This window comes from Mesocricetus auratus, unplaced genomic scaffold (assembly GCF_017639785.1).
Source record: "Mesocricetus auratus isolate SY011 unplaced genomic scaffold, BCM_Maur_2.0 Super-Scaffold_4256, whole genome shotgun sequence".
NCBI lineage: Eukaryota > Metazoa > Chordata > Mammalia > Rodentia > Cricetidae > Mesocricetus > Mesocricetus auratus.
In genome coordinates this window covers 2,089,082-2,099,795 of record NW_024429182.1, presented here as the reverse complement: position 1 = coordinate 2,099,795, position 10,714 = coordinate 2,089,082, and the positions used below count along the sequence as shown (strand labels likewise).

Sequence of the window (10,714 nt, the reverse complement as noted above, 5' to 3'; positions counted from 1 at the left end):
AGTGTCTGCCAGGCTTCTCAGCAAAGCAGGAGATTTGAAACCACCCTGCCTGCATTGGCAGTCTGCCAGTCATTTTGCTCTGTGTCCTGCAGAATGTCTGGCAGAGTCTTCCATGAACCAGGGACCCTGAAGGACTGTCGCATCTTGTTTTGGCAAAAAATTTGCCTTGATGGGGATTGCAAATCGCTCCTGAAAAAAATACAACGAGGAGATTCTATTAATTATTTAAGCTATAAAATGGGTTTACAAAAAAAATAGACCCCAAAAGGTACGAATTAGTAGAGAGATGGATTACAGGCTCTTAATGACTTTCAGAGATTGCTAAGAGATATTTTCCATCTATAACACATTATTGGGATAAAACATGATCAACTGATTCATTAACAAACCTTAGATGGAGACAAGGATTTAAATAGTCCCAGGGAATTAACAGCGGAAGCTGAGAAAGATTTGGCATTGGTGAAAGAGGAATTACAGTTTGTACATGTCGATCATGTAGATGCAAGCTTAAGTGCATTCTGGTCATATTACCCTCTAAGAATTCCCCTACAGGAATTTAATGCAGAGGGAAGACATTACCTTAGAATGGATAGTTTTACAACATAAACCAAGCAAGAAATTAAAAACTTAGGTGGAAAAGTCCCTGAGTTGTTCCTAAAAGGAAAATTGAAACTTCGTCAATTAGCAGGAATAGATCCAGCAGAAATTGTAGCTCCTTTTACTAATGATGAAATTGACAAATTATGGGTAGAAAGTGAACCCTGGTAAAGAGGTTGTAATAATTTTTGGGGGAGAGGTCAACAACAATTATCTCAAAAGCAAGAGAATTCAACTTATAAAGAGACGTAACTGGATGCTTTCTCACATTGTAAGGGAAACAGCAATATCTGGAGCCCCTACATTCTCTACTGATGCAGATAAATCAGGAAAGGCAGGATACAAAACAGAAAATACAAGTAAAGTGGATCTAAGTCCTTATAATTCTGTCCAAATTTCAGAATTATGTGCTATTCTCAGGGTGTTAATGGATCATAAAGAACCTCTCAACACAGTTACTGATTCGCAATATGCAGTAAGAGTTGTTTTACATATTGAAACTGTTGAGTTTATACCAGATGATACAGAATTGACTTTATTATTTATTCAGTTACAAGACATAATCAGGGACAGAAATCATCCTGTGTGTGTGTGTGTGTGTGTTTATGTGTGTGTGTGTGTGTGTGTGTGTGTGTGTGTGTGTGTGTATCACACATAGGATCCCATATGGGTCTGCCAGGACATCTAGCACAGGGTAATGATGAAACTGGTCAAGAATTGATAGGAAATGTGCTGGAGGCCTCAAATATTCATAAAAAAAATAGCATGTCAGTAGCAAAGGTTTGAAAAAAAGACTTTTCCAACACTTGCCGACAAGCCAAGGAAAGTATAAAGAAATGCCCTACTTGTTCTTTATACAACCAAGCTCCACTACCTACAGGAAGTATCCCAAGGGGGTAACCAAAGGAATGAAATCTGGAAGATGAGGTGTGTTCCATTTTGTAGAATTTTAGAAAATTAAAATATGGGGGACTCGCCTTGCAGCGGTGGCCGGAGCGCAGAGTCCGAGCTGCGGCAGTGTTGTGAGTCATGACTGGACAAGCTCTCAAAAAGTTTCTACCACTCTTTGACGGAGTATTGGCTGAAAGGGGTACTACCGAAACTGTGACCAAAGGTGGCATTATGCTTCCAGAAAAGTCTCAAGGAGAACTATTGTAAGCAACAGTAGTGGCTGTGGGATCAGCCTCGAAAGGAAAGGGTGGAGAGATTCAGCCGGTCAGTGTAAAAGTTGGAGACGAAGTTCTTCTTCTCCCAGAATGTGGAGACACCAAACTAGTTCTAGACACCAAGGATTATTTCTTATTTAGAGATGGTGACATTCTTGGAAAATATAGGGACTGAAATCACTGTTGAAATGGTGTCACATGAAGCTGGACATTCTGCTGACATTCTGACCTATTCATCATGTAAATGATTTCTATGCCTCCCTTTTATGATGAAGATGCCTAAACTAACGACAGCCATTGTCTTGGAAGTTTAGTATCGCTGTTCTGTTATAAACATGTCTGAATAAAATACCGTAAATCTTAAAAAAAAAGAAAGAAAATTAAAATATGCACACCACACTGTTGATACCTATTCAGGTTTTCAATGGGCAATTGTTTTGAGTTCTGAGAAGGCTGATTCGGTAATTACACATTTGATAAAAGTTATGGCCATCGTGGGTATACTTGCACAAATAAAGACAGACAATGCTCCAGCATATGTCTCTAAGAAAATGAAAGGTTTTGTTTTTTGCTTATTATAATATCAAGCATATTACATATATACCACACAATCCTACAGGGCAGGCAGTTATAGAAAGATCAAATAGAACTCTAAAGGAAATGCTAAATAGACAGAAAGGGATGATAGAGAACCCCAGAAATAGATTGCATAGCGCTAATAAGAAAGGAACAACAGCAGCAGAGAGACATTGGATAATAGAAGAAACTATGGAATTAAACTGACCAGTATACATCAAAGATGTTTTGACCCCCAAATGGAAACCAGGACATGTATTACACTGGGGGAGAGGCTTTGCTTTTGTTTCTATAGATGAAGAAAAAACATGGATACCACCAAAATTGATAAAGATTTTATTTGAACAAGAGAGACCTCTTAATTAGAAGAGATGATAGTTCATCAAGCAGCATGGCCATTTAATCTAAACTAACCTATAAAACTAACAAATGTTTTTCATTTGATCAGAGATAACTTGCCAAGGAGAACTTCCCCAAAATTTAGGGTTGGGGAAGGGTTTTATTTTTTGTCTTTTCAATAGAATAAAGGTATCTATTTATTCAATAGAATAAAGCTAAGGAATCTGGAGACCACTGGACAAATGAGACATCTGAAGAAAAAGGACAAATCATCTAGAAAAATTGTCCCCCCAAAACGAGTAAAATGGCCTATTAGTATATCACATTTACAACAGAGTAAAATTTCATAAATCTTCTCAAATGTTTGTTTCTTATTCTTATACAGAAATATAATATGATTGATTTCCATCCAGTTAAAGATTAAAAACTGGCTTTGGAGTAGGAGAATGGCTCTCTCCTTCTCTAAACCCAAGCATGATGGTTAAAGTAAAACATAAAATCTCTGTCTCGTGTCAGAAGAGCCACCTGATATGGAACAGAAGAAAAACAAAAAATTAGGACTGTTGTATTGCTACTAATCTCATAATTTTTGTCATGATATTAATGGTCATATAGAGTACTAACCAATTCTAGAAAAGGGTCATGTCTACCCTCATGGATATGATTTCTCGTTTGAGTCTCATCAGTTTTCTATGGTGAATCATGGTCATGCCTTACAGTGACCTTAGAAGTCTCCAAAAGGAGGATGGGGCCACACATCGACAATTTCTCCAGAACCATGACAACACCATTAAGCTGAACAGCACCAAATAAAGATCAGCTCTGAACTGCAAACTGCTCATAACAATTTCAAGGTGACTTACTGAGATGATCCAGCCTCACAAACACTGCTCAGAACAGTTTCGAGGTGACTAGCTGAGGTGATCCAGTCTCACAGACTAAATTAGCCAAGATTTGAAATGAGCCCTGTGCTTACTCATTCCACAGAGACTAGATAGTATAATTATAGTTTTCCTTGTTTACCAGAATCAGTAAAGAAACTCACTGAAGATGAGTTAAGTGTAATAGGTTTGAAAGACATTAAAAGATAATCTGATAATGCAAACTAGAATGGAAAGTAAATTAGGTACAAGACTTTGGGCTCATCAAGAAAGAATAGATTGCTGGGCATTGGTGGTGCATGCCTTTATTCCCAGCACTCGGGAGGTAGAGGCAGGTGGGTCATTGTGAGTTTGAGGCCAGCCTGTTTGAGGCCAGAAAGAATAGATTATGGAGCATCTTCTCTGAATTTGTCATGTGTTAATGGACTTATTGCCTGTATATATAGTTATCATACATAGTTTTTCTTATATTAGTTATAACCTTTTTTTAAATGTTAGACAAAAAGGGGGGATATGTGGTGATACCTTGCTTGTACAAATAAATCCTGTCTGAAGGTCAGAGAATGGAGCTTGCCATTGGCTAACCATAGGAGAGAGGGTCCTGCACCTCACCAGGGCAGCACAATAGAGTCAACCCTTTAGTGCAGGTGTGGGTGAGCCAGCCCCAAAGCTGTGAGCATGGGAGAGCTGCTCCCATTTCCCATCTGTCTTGTGGTGGTATGGATGAAGGGAAGGAGCCCTCCCTCCTGCCCATGAATGCCTGGAGCAGGTCAGAGAGCTGGCCCTGTGGTCATAAGAGTGGGAGAGCTATCCTTGGTCCCCACCAGCTACAACACTCAGGAGAGCAGACCCTGAACCTCTCCAGGGCAACACAATAGAGCCAACCCTGTTAGTGCAGGTGTGGGTGAGCCAGCCCCGAAACTGTGACCATGGGAGAGCTGTCCCCATTTCCCATCTGGCAGACCAACCCTATAGCAGCTGCCTAGGCCCAGACCCAGGGTTATGACTTGGCTCTAATATCCACCCCATCTATGTGATCTGCTGGAGCACATGAAGGGACCTGACCCACAGACCCAACGCTGCAGGATCTCGGCAACACTGGGTGGCAGGGTGATGACCAGGAAGAATCCTGGTCAGGGTCCAGCATTGAACATGTAGTGGAGACCAGGGGGCCTTGAAACAGATAAAAGACTCTTTGTAATGAGCATTTGCAAGTAGAGATGTATGGACAAAGGGGTATATGGCGTGACCTGTTGGGTGTCACTGTAGCTTCCATGACGAGATTTTTTAACTCCTTCCCCTTTTTTTAGTTTACACATTTTATTTTCTGTAGCATGATTAATAAAAAACCCAGAGACAGACATAGATGGAGTTTGTTTCTCACCTGGTCCCATAACCATTTAGCCCCAAATAAACACACAGAGGCTCATATTAATTATAAACTGTTTGGCTGATGGCTCAGGCTTCTTACTGGCTAGCTCTCTCTTAATTATTAACCCATAACTATTAACCTACATATCTCCACATGGCCTTATCTTACCAGAAAATACCCAAGCATCCTATCTTCCCAGTAGCTACATGGTGTCTCCCTGGCAGCTCCTCACTGCCTCCTCTCCCCAGAATTCTCCTCGTCTGGTAGCCCCGCCTATACTTACTGCCTGGCTACTGGACAATCAGCATTTTACTCATCAACCAATAAGAGAAACACATATACAGAAGGGAATCCCCATCAGACAGATACTGGGGTTCAAGCTGAAGATCAGAGAAGTAAAGCAGCCAGCCACTAGAGAGTTCTCACCTCAGCCAATGCTCAGACCGAGAGGGTGATCCACCAAACCTCAGACTGAATCTCCAGAATGCATTGTTCCCAACCAAGCCTCAGAATCCTAGACTGCCATGAGTTCCTGTCACCTGCCACCTTATATTCCTCTTTCCACCTAGCCGTATCACTCCTGTCTCCACCTCCCTAGGGTTGGGATCAAAGGTGTGAGCTCTGTTACTCTTTCATTCTGACTTGCTCTCGTGTAGCCCTGGGTGGCCTTGAACTCAGAGAGATCCATCTTCCTCTGTCTCCTGAGTCCTGGGATTAAAGGTGCATGCCACCACTGCCCAGCTTCTACAGCTAACTAGTGTGGCTGGCTTTGCATTCTGATCCTTCAGGCAATCTTTATTAAATCGCAAGTGATATTATCACCACAATTTTCTTCCTTTTTTTTTCCTTGACTTTTGTTTTATGGGGTGTGGTGCAGGCAACTGGACAGGGAATGAAGGGGATCAAGATACATGGTGTGAAAAACATGTGGAATAAATAAGTAAAAACAACTGTAGGCAGCTCCAGACATGGGGAAGGGCCACATTTCTTTAACTTTTGCCACTGAGAGCCCTACGAAGTTTTCTCAGTAAACATTAAAATGCCCTCATAATTTCACCATAGGAAGTAGATGTTAGCCAGTTTTGGAATATACCTGGCACATTCTTTCCATCTTCACAAGGCATTCCTTCAAAAGAAGGCATTTGACAAGAGTTTAACCCATGAAGGCGTGGTCAGAACCCCACTGACAAGGGAGTAGACATGCCCAACTCTGCCCATGAAGGGTATCAACAGCTGCTGTAGTCTCTTATTTGAGGGAGAAAATACCTAACTCTAGTCCCATCTAATCTGATAAGTCAGAAGAGGTAAACAAAGAAACATCCATAAGGCTAGGGACACAGGGCACTAACAGATGGATGCCTAATTATAGAACTATGAAAAATGTCCCTCTCTGAGCCCATTAACACTCCTACTACACAGAACTCCTGGGTAGTAAGGGGATTACATGAGAGCATTCCATGGCTCCTACTCGTTAAGAAACCTTTCGAGAAACCCATAGACATCGGGGGAAGATGAAGACTAGGGCCCAAGAGGAGATCTTAGCTTCAACTGCCTGCAGCTACAGCACACAGTAAACCCAACGCAGCTTCCAGTGAGACAAATCTCATACTGGCCACATGTTTACATATTGCAAATGTTCTAACCTAGTGTATGATGTCTAGCTTTGAACAACAAGAAAAGTTAAGGCATCCTAAGAAAGAATTCATACAGATTAAAGAGGGTGAGCAAGCCCCATCCAGATCTATCTGTGTGGTTGAACAGACTTCAGGTAACTGTGAATAGGAGTGCAGGGGTGTGGCTGGAGGGTGAAATAACTGATTGGGTGGGGCTGGAGATGCAGGAGAGTACTTACCCAGCAAGTATGCAGAGAGTAAAAGACCCTGGATTCAATCTTCAGCACAAGGGCATGAACATGTGCATACCACACATGAATACACACACACACACACACACACACACACACTACACATGTGTACACACACATAGAAGAGTAAGAAAAACAAAGAAAAGAAACATGAAAGAAGGGATAAAAGAAAAGATGATGAAAATCGTGATTTATACACCAAGAAAGCTATTGTGATTTTTTTAAATTACTTATTGAAAAATAAAACTCAGGTTGTATGGCGGTGGCACAGGTGGGCGGTGGTGGTGCACACCTTTAACCCCAGAACTTGGGAGGCAGATACAGGCAGATCTCTGTGAGTTCAAGGACAGATTCCAAAGCTACAGAGAAACCTGTCTTGAAAAAAAAAACAACAGCAAAAAAAAAAAAACCTGATGGGCAAATATTAAGGAATAAATCTGAGAAAGCCACAGAGTGAGGGAGATACAATCTTCCCTCTCTACTCCCTGGATGCAAACATCCACTCAACCCCTTGGCCCCGCCTCCACTCAACCCCTTGGCCCCGCCTCTTCCTTCCCCATGCACCTTTCTGTCTCCTCTTAGTTGACCAGAGAACTCAACCGCCCACTTCAGTCAGCTGAATTTTGACTTCACCCTCTGAACCAAGGTTAGCTTCACTGGTGGTCTTGGAACAATCGATATGAACAAATCTCTCCCAACATTTCCCCCTTTTTGTCTAAATAAAAAGGAAGGGTTTTAAGTCTAACATGGCAAACTATATACAATAAGAACAATTGTCAGTTATTATCTAAACAGAAAGGAAAGATATCAACTTTAACAAAACACAACTGTGTACAACAAGAATAATTATCAAGTAAGAATTCCATTCACAATATCCAGTCCATCAGTAGTCCACAAATTCAGAGAAAATACTCCATTAACTAGCTTCCCTTAATGACTCCAGAGTTTTGTACCTAATTTACTTTTGATCATGACTAAAAACAACTCCTAAAAGTATCTACTCTTCAACCCTGTCAGAGATCTGAGAAGACTATATTACCAGAGTAAACAGGAAGTACAGAGCAACCAACTTCCAAAACTATACAAACAACAGAGATTTTTGGCTGCCTGGACAGTCACCCAAGTTTCCTCTGTAACATGGGGTCATCCATCTTCAGCCTACAGGCCTAGAATATTTGACAGACATTTCTGCGGAGCAGAAAATTTTTGAAGGACTGTCATACCCTGTCTTGGCAAAATTTGGCAGTCACTTTCCTTTGTGTTCTGCTTATCCAGTTTGGACAGCATGTGTCTATAGCGAGAAGCCTTCCCGCCAGCCTGGTTCCAGAGCCGCATGAGTCCCAAATAAACACACAGGAGGCTATATTAATTATGAAGCTGTTAGCCTTGCTTGTTTCTTACTGGCTAGCTCTGACTTAAGTATTTACCCCATAATTGTTAATCTAAGTATTTCTCTTACCAGAGCAAAGTTCCGGGCTTCTTATCCCTATGGCGGTTACATCTTGACTCCCTGTGTTTTTCCTTCCCAGAATTCTCCTGGACTCCAGTCCCACCTATCTTGGTTCCCTATTGGCCAACAGTGCTTTATTGACATATACACAGGACTTCCCTATCGTATGTCAACAGTTGAAGCAAAAGCAATTTCTTACCCAAATGGCTAGCTTTTATCCCAAAGAAAGCAAACTCCATATAGAGGTTCTTTGATACTCATTAATTATCCTTTTGCAAAGCAAATTGGTGCTTCCAGAGGCAAACACAGATCGATGTCTTGAAAAGTCTTATGTTATTTAAACATTTAAAATCCTATATTCTATAGATCTCTGAAGTATTTTAAGATTACCTATCTGTCTAAAATATACCTCTGTATGACCTTGAAAACGTACCTAACATGACTACTGTCGTGCCCACCTCGACCAGCAAGGAAGTCGCAATGCTCGGACTCTTCTTTATGCAGTTTATTCAGGAACCTTGAACAATCTTCTGACCCGGGGGAGTGCCCGCCCACAGCTTAAAAACCCTTGGGCGGCCAACCCCAGTATGCCACGTGGAACATGCAGATAGGTTCACATACGTGGAAGCAAGCCTGATATCCAGCCTTGACCAAATAAGGAGTTGTTTATCACAGAGAGCACTTGCTGTAGGGCTAGCAAAAGGCAGAAGCCAGCGCCATCTTAAGGGTGCAGCGCTTCGCAGCTCTCTACAGACTACAAGTTTGATTGTTATAGATTACTAACTACTAATCTATGTTTAATTTTCCTAGAAAGTTTGTAATAATAACTTTAAAAGACTAGAAGTGTACATTGTTAAATTAGCTGCATAGACACAATACCTTAAAAAAGTAGAAACATATACACAGTACAACAGAAAATGACCTTAAATTTGTATGAAAATAGAAAAGTATCTTAAACAGGAGTAGAACATATAGAGAGTATGATCTAACAAAAATAACCTTAAATTTTTATCAATATACAAAAATCCATACCAATGTAAAATATTTAAGATTGATAGTTGCTTTTTAGTTTAAAGTAGATTCAATCATCTGCCCTTTTATCCTATCCTTTCCATATGCCCCCCCTTTTCTTTTTAGAAACAGGTCCCTGAATCTAATCTCCTTTGTTCAGCTTTTTTCATGACCATTACCAATAACAACTTGTAACCAACCCTCCTAAATGATGACAAAGACTCATAACCCACCAAACAGCCAAAAAACATCCACCCCACCTTTTGGGAAAGTGAGTGTCATGTCCTCTAGACTGCTTCCTGCTGTCTGGGAACCATGACATCTTTAGGAGACCCTATCTGGACCATGTAACCAAGCCTCTATCCATGCCATATAATAATAAGTCATGAGGATTCTGTAGTCAACAACAAGGTTTGTCTCATCCAATCTCAGAGCAGTTCCTGTGTCAAGGGATCAGCTTATGCATCACCTATCTTGTAGTCTTTCTTGGTTTCTATCTTCATGTCTTTAGCCAAGATTTTCAGGAGGTCTCCCCCAGCCAAAGCTGATCTCCATTAATTTTGGAGGAATCCATAGCTGTTTGTTTACTGTGGAAACAAAACACAACCTCTCCCCAAACACAATACATTTCCTGACTTCCATTCCGAAGCCAAGACATCTCTAAAGTATATAGGCTGGTTTAATTCAGCAGTCCTGTCCATAATCCAGTGTCTCCCAGCTGCTGCCATTCTCTGTTCATTAGCATTCAAACAATTCAAAATTTAAAAAGGTCCATAAAAGGTCCAAACTCCCTGTGTTATGATAATCCCCATACTTATGTGTGTTTTTTTCCTTTTAAAAACTTTAAAGGACTAGAAATTTACATTGTTAAGTGAGCTGCATAGACACAATACTTTAAAAGGAGCCCTGTCCCTGTTTGCTGCTGCAAGCAATGCCCTCTGTGTATATCACACATTGGACGCCATTTGTAATGAGCCTTTCTCTGTCCCACCAGCCCACTCCCAAATAATGACCCAAAGACTTCTTATTAATTATGAAAGCTCGGCCTATAACTTAGGCTTGTCCCGTTAGCTCTTACAACTTGAATTAACCCTTGTATACTAATCTATGTTTTCTGTCGTGGATTTTTACCTCTCTCCCATCTTGCACCTCCTGTCTTCTCTCCATGTCCTCTGGAGTCTCTCTCATGCCTAGATTCCTCTCTCCTTCCTTTTCTGCCAGGAAGTCCCACCTAGCCCCTTCCTGCCTAGCTATTGGCGATTCAGCTCTTTATCAAACCAATGAGAAGGCACCTTGGTGAAGACACATCTTCACAGTGTACAGAAAAGATTATTCCACAACAGAGAACTAATGAAAAAAGTGGACAACTGTTACGGGATTCCTGCCTGGGTCCCGTCACCACTTTATCCCCCAAAGTAACACATGGAGACTCTATTAGTTACAATGAGACTCTATTAG

The 10,714-nt window shown here is 41.0% G+C and overlaps 1 pseudogene; it reads left to right on the top strand.

The window, feature by feature from the left end:
• Positions 1 to 1,626: 1,626 nt before the first annotated feature.
• Positions 1,627 to 1,962, top strand: LOC101836076 (annotated as a pseudogene).
• Positions 1,963 to 10,714: the final 8,752 nt, after the last annotated feature.